Raw genomic sequence first — 6,879 nt, 5'->3', positions numbered from 1 at the left:
CCCTTCCATGAACTGGACTTCCATGAACTTGTTCTAAAATTCAGTTGTGGAGGTTGTAGGTCTATTCATCGAGGGAAGGGTTAATAGGCAGAACTGCCTTCATTTATGATTTTTCCCCAGTGCATGTCCCCCAACTTTACCACCTGCTCCCACTGTTTATGGCAGAGATTAGCACAAGATGGTATTTGATTTTTGCACAAAATTATATGTTTACTCATTTAAAAAATGAAAATGTCTTTATTCCATTGTATATTCTTACCTCCTTTGTCGAAGATTAGTTGAAATGTCCATCAACAGATAACTGGATAAAGAAGATGTGGTATATTTATACAATGGAATACTATTCGGCCATAAATACCAACAACATAACGCCATTTGCAGCAACATGGATGCTCCTGGAGAACGTCATTCTAAGTGAAGTAAGCCAGAAAGAGAAAGAAAAATACCATATGAGATTGCTCATATGTGGAATCTAAAAAAAACAAAAAAAAAACCCCAAAAAACCAACCAAACAAAGCATAAATACAAAACAGAAACAGACTCATAGACATAGAATACAAACTTGTGGTTGCCAAGGGGGCGGGGGGAGGGGGAAGGGATAGATGGGATTTCAAAATGTAGAACAGATAAACAAGATTATACTGTATAGCACAGGGAAATATATACAAGATCTTATGGTAGCTCAGAGAAAAAATGTGACAATGAATATATATATGTTCATGTATAACTGAAAAACTGTGCTCTACATTGGAATTTGACACATTGTAAAATGATTATAAATCAATAAAAAATGTTAAAAAAAAGAAAATGTGTCATTTTTTTCTTCTTCTTCTTCTTTTTTTTTTTTTGCTAGCAGAGAGACAGGGGAAAGAATGTGTCACTATTTCATGGCATTTTGCAAGGATGATGATTTCAAGGTATTTCTCGATACCCCCCAAAAAGTTGGGGAAGGCCCAAGTGGTGGTATATGTAAGAATTCCATTAAACAGCCATGTCTGAGCACCTACCAGGTACCTAGCACAGTGCTGGGTACAGGGAAAGATTTAAAAACAAGTATAATAAAGCATATGCCTTCCAGAAACTTACCATACAGTGGAGGAGACCTACGCATCTTGATATTTTTTTGTCACTCTGTGATTTATTCTTGAACAACCGTTTCCCTAGCTTCTTAATTTAAAGGCTAGAGAATCAGACTCTCAATTACATTTATTCAACAAATATTTATTGAAGGCCAATTAAGAGGGAAGCATCATCAACTTTATTTTGTGTATGTTCTGGGGACAGAATCCTGGCCCTGCCATATCTGGCTGTACAACCCTAGGGAAGTCACTTCACCTCCCTGAGCCTCTTTTCCATCATCTATAAAATGTGGGTAAAAATAGTATATTAATCAAAGTAGTCTAACTGCTGTAATAAATAAACAACAAAATGGATGTTTATTTCTTGATCATATAATAGCCCAACGTGGATGTTTGGCACATGGCCTTCTACACATTGACAGGCATCCGGGTGCTTTCCATCGGTGGCTTCACCATCCCCTGGGGCCCTGAAGACCTTTGCTTTCAGTTGGTGGATGGGAAAAGAGAACATGGGGGGTTGTGAGAGATGCATATTGGGGCCTAGCCTGCCTCATCCCACTGCGCAGAAAGCAGACACATGGATACTCCTAAGTACAAGAAAAGTCAGAAAATGTAGTCTCTCCGTGAGCCCACGAAGAAGAGGGAGTGAGATTCAGTGAACTTTTAACTGCCTCAAACACCTACCCCACAGTGTTGTCGAGGATTCTGTAACAATAAATATGCCTAGCATACAGTAGGTGCTCAATTAATGAAGTCATGTGCTATGTTTGTGCAATAATAGCATTATCTATTAAGCATCCAAACCATGTATCAGGTATTTGGCTTCTGTTTAGTCCCATAGCCTCCCAATAACCACACAAGGCCAGGCGTTTAACCGTCTCTTTACAGATGAGAAAACTAAGACTCAGGGAGGTTAAGCAATCTGCCCAAGGCCACACAGCTAGGAAGAGCCTAATCAGGATTCAAACCCAAGTTAGTGTGACTCAGAAGCCTGTGACTTTTTCACCACATCATGATACCAACGGAACACACAGAATACACAGATATGGGCCACAGGAAGTCAGCTGCCTGGGGCTAGTCTTCATAAAAGGTTACATGCAAAAGGAATACATACATACAAAAAAACAAACTTCAAAAAGTTTTTTGGCAAAACAGCAGAGGGGCATTATTGAATAACAAGCATGAAAATTTCCTAACAATCTTCCCCACCTATTTCTAGCCCCATTGTCTGGTCTATGTACCACCAGCCCAAATCTCTCTTCTCTTTTCGGTCTGCTTCTCTCTTATCTTCTTCCCCTAACTTGTGTCCTTCCTGTGTGAATCACTTTAGGCTCTTAGTTTCTTCTGAATTCATCTCTGTACCCAATATCCCAACTGCCACAAAAAAAAGACTCTACAGAATCCTCATTAATCCATTCATTCAGTCAATACAGTATTTATCAAGTTCTATACACCAGGCAGTATTCTGGGCTCTAGGATTCAAATTCTGGTAGAGAAGACTGATGCTAATCGTATAATAATCACACAAATTAAGACTCAAAAGAGAAGGAACCCAGTTCTCTGAGTGGAGAACAGAGGCAACATGACCCAGCCTGGGAGATGGTGCTGGGTTGCCCAGAGATCTGAAGGATGTATAAGAATTATCCAGGTGATATAGAAGGACCAGGCAGTGGGATTGGCATATACAAAGGTCCTGTGGTGGGAGAAAGCACATTTGAGGAACATAGAGAAGAATAGGATGGCTGGGGCCCAGGGAATGAAGGGGAGAGTAGGGTAAGGTGAGGCAGCAGAGGTGGGCAGGGGCCACCCCAGTGAGACTTTGTAGGATGTAGAAAAAGAACTAGGTCTTTTCCCCAAAGAGCAAAGGGAAGCCATCAGGAGGCTTTAAGTCAAGAAATGTGTCTGTATAGAAGATGTGTTGTCAGTGCCTCTCAGCCATGTGCCCTGGTCCCTGCACATTAGTGTACACTGGGCAGACTCCCAGCTCAAAATGCCAGCACTTGTGCTTTTTCACCTGAGGACTTGCTCTGACCACTGGAATATCAGAGGTGCCAGAGAATTAACAGTCCATCCCCACCCTCCCACTCCAGAGCAGCCCCTCTTCCTGATAGGACTTCATAGTTAAATGCCCAGCTCCCTCACTCCTCAGTTGGGATAACTCTGAGCTATGATGTGTTGTTCACTGGTTCCCAGAGGTCCTGCCGGTGTTTCCTGGGATCACACCCCAAATAAACTCTGTACATCTGAATCCTTTTCTCAGGCTTTTGGGAGATCCCAAATAAGATAGTCTACCATAAGGACAATGGGTTTGAGCATAGCAGGGGAGGATGGATAGACCAGTTGTCAAGGCAGGAGATGCTTGGGGCTTGGACTGAGTGGCACTGGGCATGGGGAAAAGTGGAGGTAAAATTAGCAGGACTAAGACATACAGTGAATGTGCAGGAAAAGGAAGAAGGCGATGTGAAGGCTGCCTCCTGGGCTTTGTCCTCCCTAGAAGGGAGGGCAAGGGGAAAGGTCGAGAATACATATGTTAATATTTTTGTCCGTGTCACAGTACAGCTTGTAACCACCAGATTTTCTGGAACTCTCTGCTGTCTTCTCACCCTGCCTTGACTTCTCAGACTCTAGAACAACCTAGCTGCCATCATCAGGGAAAGCCTGCATTTTCTCCTGCAGGGCAGGATCCAATAACAGTGTTCTCATCCAATAAAGGAGGCTGGCGCACAGGGACAAAATATTGAATTAAAAACAATACCAGAGCTGCTGAGCTCGCGCCACCCCTGAACTGCCTGTGCGTGTCTTTGCTCTGCAAATTGGTAACAGGAGCCCCAGGGAAATACTGTCCAGGAGAGCAAGGAGGAGGGAAGGTGGAGGAATTGGGGAAGCAAAGTCAACTTTTAGCCACAGTTGGCTGAGCCAGCACCCAGGAACAAGGAGTTAGCTGCCAGAAACCCAGCCCTAAGCTGGAGGCTCTGGCTTTGGTCCTGTCTCCATGAAGCTACCTTCAGGGAGGAATTCTGAGATCCTCTGAGATCAGGCATTCTTGGGTTTGCAGCCTGTGGGCTGCAAATCCGCCATACGAGTTGACTGTTTCCTTGGATTAAGTCCTTAGATACTCTGAACTTCAGTCTGTTGGTGGTGGTGTTTCAAGGCTCAGCACATGCCAGCACTGTGCTTAGCGCTCATTTAATCCTAACAATGACTCTATTCCCATCTTACAGATGATGGAGCAAATGCTCAGAGGAGTCAGGTACCTTGCCCAGGGTCATATTGCCAGGTGCAGCCAGATTTCAGATAAAGCAATATGAACCTTGCACACGACCTGTTAACCAAGCTATTCTCCTTCAGATAATAAATCTCCTATTTTCAAGGTACTGGGGGATCCCCATGCCGCTAGAAGTGTTGGTGGGGGGCAGCACTCTCTCTCTCTTCCCTTAATACAGCATTTAGTCTCACACCTTGCTATGTTCTCTCTCTCCCTCCCCTGCTTCCCCTCACTCAACTCTTCATTTCTTTCCTCCAACAGTTTGCCAGACCAATTACAAATTCCTCCCCTTGGCCCTTGGTCAGCAGCGTCCCACAACCATATCATCTCCTTCTAGCTGCCTGACTTGGCATCTTTGTGCTTGTCCACACTCACGCTCTAAGGGGCCTCACCTGCCTCCAAGGAGGCTTCTCAGGGTATCCCCCCAGCCCCCAACCCAACCAGCTATCTTCGTGAAGAATTCTGATGCCCACTGTTAAGGTGATCAACATGTCTCAGCCGTGTTTCAAAAGCCTGAAGCTGAGATGGGGTCCAGAGTGGAGCTGGGGGTTTGAACATTATAAGTATCCTGGGGCTGTTGAGGCTGAGCCATGGAGGTAAATGAGGCCACCCAGGGAGAGTGAGTGGGGTAGAAAGGGCAGAAACCCTACCAGGACCTCAGGGATTGGTTCAGACTCCTGGACAAGGTTGGAAGTGAAAATAGGGAGGTGGCCAGCCAGGTCCTGGGCAGCCCAGGGATTTGGGAGAGTGTTAGCCAAGAATCTTTTCACTGGGACAGAAATTCAACTTGAACTAGTCAAGGCGAAAAGGAGAATGTACTGGCTCCTGTGTCTAAGAAAGATTGACTACTCTAGGCTGAGGCCAGGCAGTGGTGCTCCTGGGCCTCAGCCAGTCAGGTACGTGGGCTCAGAGGCTGCCAGGACCATCTCACCATCACTTGCTTCTGCTTTCCTTGTTCTCTCACACAGCATCCTGACTACTTCCACATAGTACCAAGCACGACTACCTGTAGCCTCCAGATCTAAATCCCATGGCTTGTAGCTTAGAAGGAGCTTGGCTCTGCCTCTAGGTTTAAAGATCCCATGTAAGGTTTCTGATTGGTTTAGCTCTGGTCCAGTGTCCACCTCTGGCCCAGTTAACTATGGCCCTCTCAAGCCTGAGCTTTGAAAACAATCAATTGGCTTGCATCCTTTTTACATCTTGTATCAATCAGAATGCTTTGGGCTGCCAAAAGGAAACCACCAATTTAGCTGATTAACAGTGAGAAAAATGTATCAACTCAAAGATCAAGTTCCAAGGTTTGATGGCTATAGGAGTCATTCATTCAGCAGCTCAATGATGTCCGCTCCATCATTCCATTGCATTGTTAGTGTGTGGATTCATCCACCTAGTCACAAGATGGCTGTCACACCTCCAGGTATCACAGACAGATGTGACCATACCCTGCGAAGGAGGAGGGACCTTCTCTTTCTGAGCAAGAAAACCTTTCCCAGAAGCTCTTGAAAAAAATGTTCCTTATATCTCATTGGCCGGAATTGTTTCCATTCCTGTTTCCAAACGAAACACTTACAAGGGAAATGTAAACTTCATGAATGGCTTGATAGAGCCCATGGCCATTTGTAGGAGGATAGATTACCTAAAAAAAAAAAAATCAAGATTCTGTTAGAAAGGAAAAAGAGGGCAGTGACCAGTTTTGGCGAAACAAACAAAAATGCATGCTACTCCTCTCTTTCCTCTTCCCAATCCCCAATATCCTCTTTCTCTATCAGTTAACATTTTATTCACCCTTCAAGAATCAACTCAAATATCATTTTTTCCCTTACTTTTCTCCATCAGATTAATTGCTCTCTACTGTGCGTCCAAGGAGCCTGGCGCATGCTACTTCCGTGGTCTTTATTATATCCTTATAGAGAGAAGTCGAGCTTTGGAGTAACTGGACCCAAGTTCAAATCGCAGCTCTGCCACTTCCTTCACAAGGAACTTTGGGCATATTGCTTCCTCTCTTCAAGCCTCGGTTTCCTCATCTGTAAAAGTATACATTCCTTTTTAGGCAGATTGGAGGATGGAGGCAGGTAACGTGTCTGGGAGTATTCCATAATCTCCTTGGAAGGAAGGAAGAAAGGGAGGAAGGAAAGAAACTATCACGCTGGCCTAGGCAAAACTCAACTTTCAGCAGGAAAAGCAAAAGTCATTCCAAGGTGCCGACCCTATGGCCCCCTTCCCCTGAAGTTCCCCTCCCCCTGGTTCTCCCAAGAAAGTAATTTTTCATCCCCAAAGTCATTTGGCTTAGAGAGAAGGGGGAGATGTGGTGGCAGGGTCTGTACTGTGCCTGCCCTGCTGCCATCCATCACCCGGCTGACAGGAACTCACCTCCCACAAATAAAGTTATGACAAGCGTCCCCAACCCATTCTTTCAGCCATCGCCTCCCTGCTTCCATCATCTCTGACATTATAAGCCATCAGCCAAGCTGTTTGTCACATCTCTGACAGGGTCTTAGCATCGCGGGCAGGAGGGCTATGCTAAGGTATGGACAA

The 6,879-nt window shown here is 44.9% G+C and overlaps 1 long non-coding RNA gene across 1 annotated transcript; it reads right to left on the bottom strand.

The window, feature by feature from the left end:
* Positions 1 to 267: 267 nt before the first annotated feature.
* On the bottom strand, positions 268 to 6,259 carry LOC140687429 (uncharacterized). Its single transcript, XR_012061730.1, has 3 exons — positions 6,168 to 6,259; positions 5,915 to 5,980; positions 268 to 410 (listed from the first exon to the last, which is right to left on the bottom strand). It is a non-coding gene; the product is annotated as an uncharacterized lncRNA (long non-coding RNA).
* Positions 6,260 to 6,879: the final 620 nt, after the last annotated feature.

Source organism: Vicugna pacos, chromosome 19 (assembly GCF_048564905.1).
Source record: "Vicugna pacos chromosome 19, VicPac4, whole genome shotgun sequence".
Classification (NCBI taxonomy): Eukaryota; Metazoa; Chordata; class Mammalia; order Artiodactyla; family Camelidae; genus Vicugna; species Vicugna pacos.
This window is presented reverse-complemented; position numbering and strand designations above follow the sequence as displayed.